This window comes from Elephantulus edwardii, unplaced genomic scaffold (assembly GCF_000299155.1).
Source record: "Elephantulus edwardii isolate Elephantulus edwardi_28Jun2011 unplaced genomic scaffold, EleEdw1.0 scaffold00045, whole genome shotgun sequence".
Lineage (NCBI taxonomy): Eukaryota > Metazoa > Chordata > Mammalia > Macroscelidea > Macroscelididae > Elephantulus > Elephantulus edwardii.
The window spans coordinates 6311842-6326668 of NW_006399795.1; the positions used below are offsets into that span (position 1 = coordinate 6311842).

A 14827-nucleotide genomic window follows, 5' to 3' on the forward strand; every position below is an offset into this window, starting at 1 on the left:
TGAGCTCCTGCAACAATTCTTCCCACAGTTGCAGTCAGATTCTTGTGCAGTCCATCAAGTGAAGTCCATGGGTAAAGATGCCCTTGGTGATTTTCTTTTCTTTTTTTTCTTTTTTCTCTTTTCTTTTCTTCTCTTCTCTTTTCTTCTTTTCTTTTTCCTTTCCTTTCCTCTCCTCTCCCCTCCCCTCCCCTCCCCTTCCTTCCTTCCTTCCTTCCTTCCTTCCTTCCTTCCTTCCTTCCTTCCTTCCTTCTTTCCTCCCTTCCTCCCTTCCTTCCATTTTTGCTTGTCTGGACAGATGCCTAGAGCAGGCAGGGCAAGAGGGCTGGCGGCTTGTCTGGGACAATAAGGGTGCCCTCAGTGGATGTGAGCCAGGTCGCCAAGGAAGGTGTCTTCATGCAGTCAGTGCAGAGCTGGTTCATCCAGAGCGGTGTGGCATGGGCAGAAGGTGAAGTCCACGCGGTAGTTGAGCAGGCAGCTGAGCAAGGCCATGTAGAGGTTGGAGAAGCACACGAGGTTCCCGGGGAGAAGTAGGTGGGATTGTGGAACCTGCGGAAGATGCTTCCGAACTGAGGATTGAACATCGCCTTGGTGATGGCACCTCAGCTCCTGCAGCTGCTTCATCCAGGCTGCCAGCACCCGCCTGGACTCAGCATCCTGGTAGGTCTGCATGTGCCCGAGCAGCCCCGTGAGTGCCTGCAGCCAAGTCAGCGAGTGCGTATACGGCTCCTTGTTTATGATGCGGATCTCCTGCTCCATCTCGGTGATGATGAGGTCAGCCAGATCACTGTAGAGGTGGTCTCCAAAGTAGATTACGCCAGGGCCCCCGCCATTTTGTCAGGCGCAGGAAGTCAAACAGGTTTCCCTGCTGATATATCTTGCATTTCTCCAGGCTGGTGATGGAATCCCACTGGAGCAAGCCCTTTTCATCAAGTTTTCAGAAAGGCTTACACCGGTCAGTGAGAAAGCTGGGCTTGTCTGCCTGGACGGTGACCACATCAAAGAGCTGGCCCCAGTCAGGGCCCACTATGTGCCTCATCCCCTTGCCCAGGAAACAGAAAGGGCTGTTGGTGATGACAGCTGCTTTCCATTGGCTCCTAGGTGGCTGAGAACAGCAAATGTCTCGTCCCCTTTCAAGATGTATTTCTCCATGTCCTGCTTGATCCACCGGTACATGAGGCCCTTCACGTGCACTTCTCGGATAGCATCTGTCACATTCTTGTAGAGATGCGCCTGGTCGAATTCCAGACCATGGCCCAGGAAGTGGTCCACCACACAGGAAAGCAGTGCCATCTCTGGCAGGGAGAAGATGTTCATGAGCAGACACTTGATCGAGGGACCCTTGCCATAAATGCCGCTCATGTGGTACAGGGGGATGTGCTGAGTGCCCTGTACAGGTCAATCACTTCCTCACCTGGCACAGGCTGGAGGCCCCTGGAGGCCGTCCCCAGCTGCACGGAATGGTAGGCATCCATCTTCATCAGGAGGCTCTTTTGGATGTCATAGTGGAAGCCTCGGATGGCAAAGTTAGGGCTGTAGTCTCACTTGTGAATCCCCTATGGGTACTTCCAATGTTTAATCAGGATGTCCCTGGTTGCACTGAAGATTTCGGGGTGCAATGAATCTGCATATTGTGCCAGGATGTAGTCGTAGTCAAAGCCATAAACCTCAACATCCCAAAAGCTGACCTCATTGTTGGTGTAGACAGCCGATGGGTTTAGCAGACTGAAGACTTTAAGGGGCAGGAGGTCTTGCACTAGTCTTGGCATGACCTGGTAATGCGCCCAGAGGTGTTCGCTGGAGTCGGTGCCGCTGGCTGGCGTGGGGGTGGGGCGCGGACTGCCTGGGCAGGGGACCCCAGGATCCAGTGGTCCGCAGCCTAGGCAGGACGAGGATGAGGAGGCTCGTGACACGTTGCGGCCTACGCCTGCGCTGCCCTCTGCCCACCGGCCATTCCGCCGCCCTCCGACTCCCTTTGTGGTTTTTTAAAAAGGTATTAATGATGAATAAAAGGCATCAGTTCTTTGGTCTTCCTTTGTCATTATCAATCTCTTAGGCGCATACAAAACAACTGAAAGTACCATGACTACCAAGAAACATGCAGCCAATCTCTACTGCTCAGTGCAGGTCACTCTCTGAGTTCCTCCTAGCACCTTCAGGATAGGCCCCTCCCTCAGCTTTGCACTCTGCTAGCCCCTGGCCTCTACTCTGCAGTCAAGTGGTACAAAGCTTTAGCTCTGCCAAGTGTCCAGAAGCATTGCACGCTGCCATAAATCCACGCCTCCCCCCCCCAAAAGGTGTTCATTCTCTCACTCTGTAAGTTGACACATACACTGTAGCCAATTGATTCAACCTTTTGAAACCCACCAAGCCAGTTCTCACCTATCTCCAGGTTCTGCTATTGCCATTTTTCTTCCATGCTTTTTGCGGGCGGGGGTGGGGGGGGGGGGGGGGGTGAGGGGAACACCAAGAAACCAGGGAAAGCTAAAATAACTTCCCTGCAGTAAAATTTAAGGAGAAAAAGAGATCAACTTCTCAAAGAAACAAGAGAATTCTTCCAGAAGCAACATGATGGAAGATACTACACTAATGCTCTAGGGGCTGTGGACAGAGCTTAGTCTAGACCACAAGTAGAAATAAACTGGAATTCATAGGATTAACACTATGGATTGAAGCCAGGCTTATCTCACAAGCCTAAGAGAACTTTCTAGGCTCTGGGATTTCCGTAAGAACTGTCTCCTAAAAGCTTAGTATCTATCTCCTCTGCATAAATCATGATCTTGGGTATAGTCTGAACCCTTGTAAACTTCTAACTACTTTTCTGAATCATTGTTGGCTTCCTGAAGATGATTATGGAATCATTTCCCTCTGACAACTCATCTGAGAAGGGTTATGAAAAGAGCACATTTATGACTCTGAAACCACAGGAAGGTTTAAGTCTCTGAGCATTGGTGGTGAGGTCAGAGAACCCGCCACCACGGAATCCAAGGTTCTTTGAGGTTTGACATAATAGCTACTTATTAAGCTTGCTTTCTGCGTGACCTGTGCAATTGCTATTTAGAAAAGGGAAAGCCATCATCCATCATGTCTTTATAAAGAACTCCTTTAAACTTTATCTGTTTTCACAATTATTCAGCTGAGATTGGTTTCCAGAGCACTGTACAAGAAAGTCAAAGTAGAGTAAATTTACAATCATCTAGAATCAAGCCAAAGCTATCTTCAAACTAAAAAGAATAAAAGGCTTTTTATGGTGTGTTTTTTTGAAAGGCGCATGAAAGAAGCTCAAGTTCAAGATTCACTTAAAAGAAAAACTTGCTGGCTATGCCACGATTATATTTTAGCCATTCACCTAATGTCCTTATGTCCACACCTTTCTGCAACTGAAAATTGATGTTAAAAACATTCATTCCAAGGCACAGTACATCCTAAATCATAATCCATGATTAACGAATTGCTGCAATTACAGAAAAGTATGCTAAAATATTTACTTCCCTTAGATATTTTCTGGCTTTAAGGTTTATAAACATCAGAGCAGCTTTGAGCATATTTTTAAATATCACCATTAGAATGAGTACTATCAAAGTATCAAGACAGAACATATTTAACAGTTTTTCACTTTGTTAATGATTTTTAAAATTTAGATTTAGTATGTAGGTTCTTATCTAGAATTTATTTACTTTTTATTTTTCATTTAGATAGAGCATGTAGGCCTCTAAGGAGTTCTGGTGACATAGTCCTTTGTAGAGAGTTGCACTGTTAGCCCAAAGGTTTCATCCCTCTGTCCATTTGAATCAACCACTAGTTGTATGGGGAAAAGATGGGCAATCTCCTCCCATGTGATTTACAGTCTCAGAAACTCAATGGAAGGCCAACTATGAGTTGGTTCCAACTCAATGAGTTTTTTGGACATGAGATGTAGGCCTCTGGGAGCCCTGGCGGCCAAATAGTTAAGCATTCAACTGCTAACTGAAAGGCTGGGAGTTCGAACTCACTCAGTGACTCTATGGGAGAAAGATCTAATGATGTGCTCCTGGCAATGTGTAGAGATTACAGCCAAGAAAACCCTATAAGGCAATTCCACTTTGTCCTATAGGTCACTATGAGTCAAAATTGATTTGATGGCACCTAATAACATCAAGCAGGCTTTTGTGAGTCCATCCTGCATTATGTACATGGCACAACCTTGCTTGCTGAAACTGAAGAGAACCTGAGTATTTGCTGTAAAGACTCAAGGACTATATCTTCAATAAGGACTGAAGTTCAACAGCAAGAAGACAAAGATTCTCACCACTGGGCCTACTGACAGCACCATGATAGATAGAGATTGAGAGTGTTAACAATTTCTACTTGCTCGGCTTCACAATTAACACTCTTGGCACCAGCTGTCAGGAAATCAAAAGATTAATTACACCGGAAAAATCTGTTGTCAGGGACCTCTCCAGAGGACTGAGGAGCATTGATGTCAGTCTAGAGACTAAGGTGCACCTGATCAGGGCCATGGTCTTTGTAATTACCTGCTATGCATCAGAGAGCTGGACAATGACTAAGAATGACAGAGAGACAGAAGAAGAATTTATTCCTTTGAGTTGTGGTGCTGGAGAAGAGTATTGAATATATATCATGGATTACCAAGAGAACAACCAGGTCTGCCTGGAGAGGGTAAATCTAAGTTTTTCCTTAGAAGCAAAGATTTTGAAACTCTGTCTCACATACTTTCAGCATGTGGCCAGGAGGGATCAGTCCTTGGAGAAGGGCATCTTGCTTGGGAGGATGGAGGGACAGCACTGCTTGGGAGGGTGGAAGGACAGTGCAGGAGAGGAAGACCCAGGATGAGATGGATTGATACAGTAACTGGGGTGATGGGGGTAAGTGTGCCAGAGTCAGTGAGACTGGCTCAGGAAAGGGCAGGCTTCAGTGCTGTTGTACATAGGGTCACTAAGAATCACAGGCAACTTGATAGCACATAAAACAACAGTAACAACAACAGCAACTAAGCAGGCAGTCTAAACTCACTCAGACGCACTTTGGAACAAAAGCCTGATAGTTTCCACCCAAAAAAACCCACAGCCTTGAAAACCTCCACAACATTCAATTATACATCAGTGTATCATTATTTTTTTAATTAATGTTAACGAACATTTACAGAGATTTTGGATTTCCATTCATTCATTGTTGTACTTTTCTCCCACCCCCACCCCACCAGTTCACTCTTCTCTTTGAAAAGTAAAAGAAAAATTCCTTCCTTGGTATACAATCCCCCCACACCTGCCCCAACCCCACCCGGAGCATACTCCACTCTGCAACCTTCATTCCGGACTCTTATGATAATCATAATACTCTATATTGCTTTTAAACTGTTCTCTCCCTCATCCATTTCAATGTAATATACATAATTTATCCAGTTGTTCTCATTCTTACCCCAACCCTGATGTTAGTCCCATTCTACAGCAGTGGCACTATGCAGTGTTTGTCCTTTTGTGACAGATATTTCACTCAGCATAATGTCCTCGAGGGTCACCCATTTTGAATAATATTGCATGAGTTCCTTGTTTTTCAATGCAGCGTAGTATTCCATTGTGTGAATATACCACAGTTTCTCTACCCATTCGTTTGTTGATGGGCACTTAGGTTGCTTCCAACTCCTTGCTATTGTGGACAAAGCTGTGATAAACATGGGTGTACATATATCTGCTTGGATAGCAGTTATGGTCTCTTTAGGGAATTTAGTGGAATTGCTGGGTCAAATGGTATCTCTATTTGCAACTTTTTGGGAAAGTGCCACACCGCTTTCCACAGTGGTTGCACCATTTTACTACACTTTCACCAACAGTGAATAAAAGCTCCAATTTCTCTGCAACCTCACCAGAATTGTTGCTTTCTGCTCTGTTAAATTTTGCTAGTCTTACTAGGGTGAGATGATATCTCATAGTTGTCTTAGTGTATCATTATTTTATGCCACCCTTAGCCATTTCATTCATGGCTCCATGTTTATTACCTCTTAGTCTTGAGATGGCCATTCTATCTATAGCCATGTGTCCATCCACTCTGAGCAAGAAGATGAAGGTGAAGGAAAGGAAATGAAGTGTCGTTATATCATACAAGCAATAGAACTCCAGAAATTTCCAGAACACCTCATGCAAGAAGAAGGACGTGATCCCATTAGTTGTAACTGGGTAACTATGATCCGTGCCAGATACTATAGGAAGGCTGTATAGGTCTCTATATAAAACTGGAGGGATCACAGACAAGAAGCCATCAGGGCACTCAGCTTAGAGCAGCCATTAAGGAAAAAGTTTGAGGGTCTGAAACCATAATCTAGGGGAACAGCTAGGTCAACTGGCACACCATAGTCCTTGAAGACAATGTTCAACACTCAACTTTGGTTATGTCGCGACTGGGGTCTTAGACCTGTGAGCCGCCATCTAAGATGCAACAATTGCTCTCTTCCCAACCAAAGCAAGGAAGAGTGGAAAAAGAGACAAGGAAACAACTAGCCTAATGAACCAATGAACCATGCAAACCTCAGCATCCGCTACCCAGCTATCACTACCAATTACTCTGATATGGATCACAATAGAAAGTTCTGGGTATAGTAGGGGAAAAAATGTGGGAGGGAGGAACCTCAGAATCATCCTAAAAGGGCCATTATTTACTAGTCTGATTGAGAATGGTAGCTCTCTTGAGATTATAGCCCTTAGACATTCAAGCCTGGAATTAAACGCATCCTCATGGAACAACAGGCCTCTAAAGTGAGCAATGACATGAAGGAGGGATGCACTTATGAAAATGATCAAATAGATCAGTTTAAAAGAGCGGTATTTTCTCCAAATTCAGGAAGGGGCAGGGAAAAAGGATGAATGCAAGTAGAGGATACAGCGGGGAACTGGGAAGAGTGTTGTCACATTGTGGGGAGGGCAGTCAATGTCATGAAAAAAAGTAAGCATAAGTTATTGAATGAGAAACTAAAGTGTAACTTTTTTATTATTATTATTTGTGTGTGTGCCGTCAAATCAGATCTGACTGGTACAGGAGGAGATTGCCCCTCCTTCCTCCGCAGAGCATCTGGTGGATTAGTGCAGCTTCTTGTCACTAGGCCACCAGAGCTCCCCTAATGTGTAACTTTTATTGTGGTTTGGGTGAAACAAACTTTTATCCAAACTACAATAAAAGATTTTTTTTTAATTATGGAAGGTAACTTGAAAACTCAGATAAAATTCTCTTCAAAAGTTTGAGAAAATGGGAACCTCTGAAGACACTTAACATTAGTTCCCAGTTTACACCTCAACATAAAGAAAAACAAAAACTTCACAAATGGACCAGTAAACATTATCATGACAGAGTAAAGGTAGAAGTTGTCAATGGTTTCCTTTTACTTAGATCTGCAATCAATACTTACAGAAGTAGCAGTCAAGTAATCAAAAGATGTATTGAGTTGGGCAAATCTGTCAAGGACGTCCTTAAAGTGCTAAACAGCAAGGATGTAAGTTTGAAAGTGAAGGTGTTGCTGACGCAACCAGTGGCATTTTCAGTAACTTCATATGCATGTGAAAGTTGGACAACTGAGTAAGGAAGACTGAAAAAGAAACTTTGAATAGTAGTGTTAGCAAAAAGTAACCAGTGGACTGCCAAAGGAACACACAAATTAATCCTGGAGGAAGGGCAACCACAGTGCGCCTTAGAAGCAAGAATAGTAGACTTCATGTCACACACGTTGAGCACCTTCTCAGAAAGGGTCAGCCTGTTCAAAAAAGTAAAGGGTCAGCCAAGGAGAAGAAGACTCTCAACAAGGTGGACTGGCACAGTGACAATGAGTGTAAGACAGTAGAGATCAAGAAGTTGGGGTAGGATTGGGCAGGATTTGAGCCTATTGCACATCTTACTGCTCTCAGATGAAACTGACTTGACAGCATTTCATAACAACAATTTCAGTCCCTGGAGCTGGTGGCTCAGTTCTTTTTTCTCCCATTCTTTGAGTTTTCCCACTTGCATCTCATCTCAGGTCTTTTGAGCCTTAATTAACCAGAGTTGATGTTAACAGAAGCTCTGGATTTTCCAAGTCAAGGATCTAAAGATACCACTGTCTGCTCAACATTTACATAGCAAGAATTGGTGGTTTTAGATTTTGGCTTACCTTGAAGTTTGGGACAGGGGAAAGAGCTGATGAAAACTTAGAGTAGGTGATGTTAAGAGTTAAAGCTTTAACGTCATGCCATTACTTACTGCTGCAGTTGGTCAAATTTTGCTGCAACCAAAAGGTCCCAAGCATTTTGAAAATATTTCTTTCCATTTTATCACATTTGTGAAGAGGCCGTGGAAGTGCAATAGTTCATTGTTTAGATGCTAACTAAAAGGTTAGTTGTTTGAAAGACTTGGTGATCTGCTCCCATAAAGATCCAACCTAGAAAAACCCTATGTGGGGAGTTCTCCTCTCCCACAAGGGACCGATATGAATTTACTTGACTTGAGAACTAACAACAACTTAAGAAGATAAAGAAATGGTTTAATTTCATTTAAGGTGTGTCTTGTTATGTATTACAGCATCAAAAATAGAAATATGTTCTGGGAACTATTTTTGAATGTTTACATATTGGGGGTTTTTAAAACTGAGATTTAATAATGGGGTTTTTTCAGGGAAATGCCACAATCTGCTTCTAACTGACAGGAGAAGAGCCAGTTGGAAGTTGCTGGTTGGACGCACTTCTTGGCACATTACACAGCACAGGTGCACATCGTTTTTATTCCTAACAAATGACAAGCAAAATTCTATTTCATTGTTTTTGCCATTTTAGTTTTAAATTTTGGGTAAATTTACCTTTGATTAAATGAAAACAACCTAGAGAATCTAGTAAGGGTTATAGTATGGCAAAATTGCAAAAAGAGTATGATTTCATTCTCTATCTTCTCATGTGCCTTTCTTCTCATTATTGGTGTTCCCTAAGTTTCCTTTAATCAGAGTGTTCATTATGGGTGTGAATTAAACAATGAAAACAATTGAAATTGTATGTCAGTTGCTTATAAAGGAACCTGAGTAGCCCAAGGTTAAATGATTGCCTGATAACTGAAAAGTTGGCAGTTTGAATGCAACCAGCAGCTCTGTAGTTAAAAAAAAAAGAAGAAGAAGAAGAAAAATCTGGTGATCCACTTCCATTAAAATTACAGCAAACCACTCCCCCAAAAAAACCCTTATGGAAGAGTCATATTCTGTGTATTCTGGAATCTCCACGAATGAGAATCAAAGTCAAAGCTACCTAACAACTGTTACTGCTGTTAGGAGGCAACAGAAGATGCACTAACTGAAGGACTAAGTTGAAGTACCCCTAATCCACACTGAAGTTAAAACAATGTGAATAACAGATACATGAAGAAATGTTCAAAATCCCTAGCTCTAAGAGAGATGAAAAACAAAACAAATATGAGGTATCATCTCACCCCAGTAAGAATAGCAAAATTTAACAGAGCAGCAAACAATAAATGCTGGTGAGGTTCCGGAAAAACTGGAACCCTTATTCACTACTGGTGGACATGTAAAGTGATACAACCACTATGGAAGGCTGTATTGTGCTTTCTCAAAAAGTTGCAAATAGAAATACCATTTGACCCAGCAATTCTTCTACTGTGAATATACCCTAAAGAAACCATAACTTTCACCCAGGAAGATATATGCACACCCATGTTTATTGTAGCTTTGTTCACAATAGCAAAAAGTTGGTTGGAAAAAACCTAAGTAACCATCAACAAATGAATGGATAGAGAAGCTGTGGTATATTCACACAATGGAATACTACACTGCATTTAAAAACAAGGAACTCATGCAATATTATTCAAAATGGGTGATCGTAGAGGACATTATGCTGAGTGAAATATTTTAGTCACAGAAGGACAAATACTGCATAGTGCCACTGTTGTAGAATGGGTCTGACATCAGAGTTGGGGTGATGGAGAAAAATTGGATAAATTATGCATACTGCATTGAAGCGGGGAGAGAACAGTTTAAAAGTGATATATGATTGGGTATTATGACAAGATTGGGTTATGACAAGAGTCCAGAATGAAGGCTGCATAGTGGAGTGTACTTGGAGTGGGGCAGGAGGGGGGAGGATTGTATACCAATGAAAGAATTTTTCTTTTACTTTTCAAGAGAAGAGTGAACTGGGCAGGGGGATGGGTGGACAGGGAGAAAAATGCAACAATGAATGAACGGAAATCCAAAATCTACGTAAACATTCATTAAAGTTAATTAAAAAAACAATGTATATAATTGTTGTGATTTTTAAATAAAATTAAAAAAGGAAACAGAAGCAGACATTTTCCTGCCATGGACCTTCTGCTTTACCATGATAAACTTTACCTCCTCCCAAATCCCCTCTCGACTAATATCCCAGATCTCCAAAGTAATCATCACGTAGAAAACACTACCATGTTTTCCAGTAGAAGACTCTTCCCCAGCCCCCATTCTTGTCAGATGCACTGAATAGCGAAAGCCATAATTTCTGCAGCCAGAGAATGTCAATCTTGCTGTCCCTCAGCCAAGCTGAACTAAGCCCATCCATCCCAAAGGAGTTGGTAAATCAACAGCTGAAGAAACATGCATTCTTGTGCTGCGAAACGCAAATGACCCCATTTCCCTGACCCTGGGTGTTCTCTGAAACATTTCCCACCAATGACCATAAATCTGCTCTTGAAATGTGGTAGGTTGAGAAACTATACACAAATACCCCAATCTGATAACCTTCTTTCTGGCCACTAGTGTTATTTGTTTATTGAACTGGATTCTAGAAAAAGAACTCCCTTATGTTTATGGGGTTTGGCCTATTTCTATGAAATCTGTCATTATTTTTCATAGTAAGATGAAACTGGTTATGCTCTTTACTTTAAATAGGGTAACTCATCTGAGCCACCTGCTGCTGTGGAGGCTGCCAGGTTTCCATTGCCCTGTTCCATTTTCTCTTCCTAAAAGCACCTAGATTTCCTTTTATGAACTGGTCTCTTCCCTTTTGGGGCCAGTGTGGTAGAAAGTACTTGCCCCTATTAAGGCCATGTTAAAAGACTAAGCTTCTAGTTCTCTAAATCAACTTTATTTCCACCCATTCCCAAACTTAGTGCCTCCCTGGAATCTTCCTAATACATTTATTTTTGCTTTAATTGAAAACTATATAATATGAATATCCCTGTCATCTCTGACATGCCTCTCTGAGAAGAGGCTTGTTGAGCTGCTAACCCAAAGGCAGCCCCTCTCAGGAGGCCTGAATGAAGTGTCTCAGTAAAGGTAAATTCCAGTGCCCATCTGCTGCAGCTTGCAAAACTGCTAGTCTTAAATCACCATTAACATTTCCATGACAGTCAACTGAAGGACTCTTTCTCTAAGCATAGGATCCCAGAGAAGGGTAGGGGGGTGTACCTAGGAATTCTTTTCTCAACAACCCCCTGAGGTCAGAACCTTTCCTTAGGAATATGTGAATGTATTGTTATCAGTGAAAAACGGAATAGTTTTGTGATACTCTTAACATTCTGTCCTGATAGAATGTTTTCATTTTTTAAGATCCATTTTCAGGGCACTGTTGTTTCTAATTTAGGAGGTCACTCTCAGGGCCAGCAATATAACTCAACCACATAGTTTTTCCATTGTCTTGTTATATCTATGTCTAGGTGAAAAATCACACCCACCAGCGACTCCACTCGAGGAAGCTGAGCAGTCCCTTCTGCGTCCCGTGTGATTTATAGCCTCTGAAAATTTGCTGGAAGATCATCTATTAGGTCCCAACTCAAAACGAATGAGTTCTACCAAAACACAGGTGTGTATGTTAGATGTAAACCAGGTTACTTTGACCTATAATCAGTCACAGGGCTACAAGGGTTCTCACACAATATGTTAATTGTTTTCTTTTCGATTAAAATCTCCAGAGGATTAATACATTCATAGTATGGTGGCATTTTGGTCTTCACACAAATCTAGTAGTAAGCATTCATATAAAAGGGTATAGATTCAGAATCAGAAGTGGACAACTTCAGATAAAAGGACTTTTCAGAACATTAGGAATCATGCGGCAGAGACAGAGATCAAGGAAACTCAGGTGCTGACTCTGATTTTCTTGATGAAGAAATATAGCGTCTAGGATTTGCTTTCAAATAGTGTTGTGGGGTTGGATGGAAGGTTAGGGTGTAGAAGACAGATCAAACATTGAACGATGGTAATAACTGTTAAAGTTAGGTAATCTAGAGGGTTCACTGGGCCACAGACTCAGCATTTCTAGCACGCTTGGAAATGCTGATAACGAAAAATGGGGAACGACAAAAAGAAAGGAAAATGGGGAACAGAAGAAATAAGATATCTTTCAATAAAACACAAAAACCCATTGCTGTCAAGACATTTTCTACTTTTTAAAAAATTTTCAAAATTTTGGTGTATATTTTTTTTATTTTATTATTTTGTGTGTGTGTTTGTGTACCATCAAATAGTATCTGACTGGTACAGTAGGAGATTGCCCCTCTGGTGGATTCAAACTGCATATCTCTGGGATTGCAGTGCAGCTTCTTGCCACTAGGCCACCAGAATGCTCCAAAATTTTAGGTTTTAATTGTGACTTTAACAAAAGTTCATAGAAAAGCTGAAATTTCATTCATTCATTTATTTTTGCACATTTTCCTCCCTACTGCCCCAGTCCATTTAAAAAAAAATACTCATTAATCAGTTGCACAATTTCTTCGCTCCTCCCTTTCCTCCCCTGCTCAAGTCCACTTTGCAATGCACCTCTTATCCTTGGGTGTTGTCATACAAACAATGCCCACTGGTATATTTTTTTAACTGATATTTTAATTAAAGATTATAGAGAACTTGGATTTCCGTTCATTTATTGTTGCACATTTTCCTCCCTGCCCCCATCCCCAAATTCACTTTTTTCTTTGAAAAAAAAATATTTCACTGTTATACAGTTTCTCCCCTCCCAGCTCTTATTCTGGACTGTTGTCATGCAAATGATTCCTAATCATATATACCTTTTAAACAGTTTTCTCCTTCATCTGTTTTAATACAGTCTACATTATTTAACCCCTCTTTTCTTACTTCCTTCCCAAACCCAATGTTAGTCACATTTTACAACAGAGGCACTATGCAATATTTGTCCTTTTGTGACTGAAATATTTCACTCAACATAATGTCCTCCAGAGTCACCTATTTTGTATAGTATTTCAAGAGTTCCTTGTTTTTCAATGCTGCAGAGTATTCCATTGTGTAACTATACCACAGTTTCTCTATCCATTTGTTTGTTGATGGGCACTTAGGTTGTTTCCAACTCCTTGCTATTGTGAACAAAGCAGCAATAAACATAGGTGTGCATATATCTGCTTGGGTGGCAGTTCTGGTTTCTTTAGGATATATTCCCAGTAGTGAAATTGCTGGGTCAAATAGTATTCCTATTTCCAACTTTTTGAGAAAGCACCATAGTGCCTTCCACAGTGGTTGCAACAGTTTACACTCCCACCAATAGTGAATAAGAGTTCCAGTTTCTCCACAACCTTGCCAGCATTTGTTGTTTGTTGCAACATTTCCTACTTAAAGCACTCTCGATGGGTTTTCAAGACTAAATCTTGGAAGAGAATGCCCTTTTTCTAGAGGATTTGAACTGACATTTTAGTGATTAGCTCAATGTTATCCACTATGCCACCAGGTTTCCATACTTCAATAAGTGAGTGGGTAAACTGTGATTCCTTCATACAACTGATGTTAGATGTCATCAAGTACAACTCATAATGCCCCCACAAATAACAGGTTTGAACGCTGCCTTGTCCTGCATTATCCTCATCATCTCTAACATCTGTGAGCCTGATCCCTTAGTCACTGTGTTAATCCATCTCATTGAGGGTCTTCCTCTCTTTCACTGACCCTCCACTTTTCAAGCACAATGCCCCTTTCCAAGGCATAGACCTCCTAACAACATACAAAAAATATGTGAGATGAAGCTTCCTTATCCTTGCCTCAAAGGAGCATTCTTTCTAGGTAATTAAAAGAAATCAGCTCTCTAGCTAATTTCTCTAGCCTAGGAGCAAGAAGCTGCGCTGCAATCCTGAAGACACAGGTTCGAGGACACCAGCTGCTCCATGGGAGACGGATGGACAGTTTCTCCCCATATGATTAACTGCCTCTGAAAACCCACTGGAGAGTCAGTTCTGACTCTAGGGTACACAACACACAACACAACAGCCACGAGGAACATAAAGAGCATATTGCTAAAAGGAAGAAGCAATTCAGGAAAAGCTACATAGTGTTTAATTTCTCATTTTGGAAAAACACAAAACTATAATGATAGTGAAAAGATCAGTGTTTGCCAGGGACTTACTGGAAAGAAGTAGGGAAAGATGAATAGGTGAAGCATTTTTATGGTATTTTTAGGGTTGCTGTTATGGGTTGTCCAGTCTAATACAATTAATAGCAACTCTATGAACAACAGCTCTGAACCTTGCTCTATCCTGAGCCAACCTCACAACTCTAACACCGCTGACCCAATTGTTACAGTCACTGTGTCAATCCATCTCATCCAGAATCTTCTTCTCCTTTGCTGATTTCCACCCTTCCAAGCATAATGTCCTTCTCCAAGGACTGGTACCCCTTGGCAACATGTCCAAAGTATGTGGAACAAAGCTTCAAAATCCTTGCCTCCAAGGAACAACTTGGTTTTACTCTCTCTAGGACCTTAAGTCTGTCCCACTCGAATTTCAAAACCATCTCAGGAACAGGTTTGAGGCCTTGAACACCAATGAGCGTAGACCAAATGAGCTCTGGGAGGATATCAAGAAAACCATCCATGAAGAATGCAAAAGATCATTACAAAGGCTG

At 41.7% G+C, this 14827-nt stretch overlaps 1 pseudogene; it reads right to left on the bottom strand.

Annotated features, from left to right (window-relative positions):
- Positions 1-354: 354 nt before the first annotated feature.
- Positions 355-1892, bottom strand: LOC102866445 (annotated as a pseudogene).
- Between the last annotated feature and the right edge of the window lie 12935 nt (positions 1893-14827).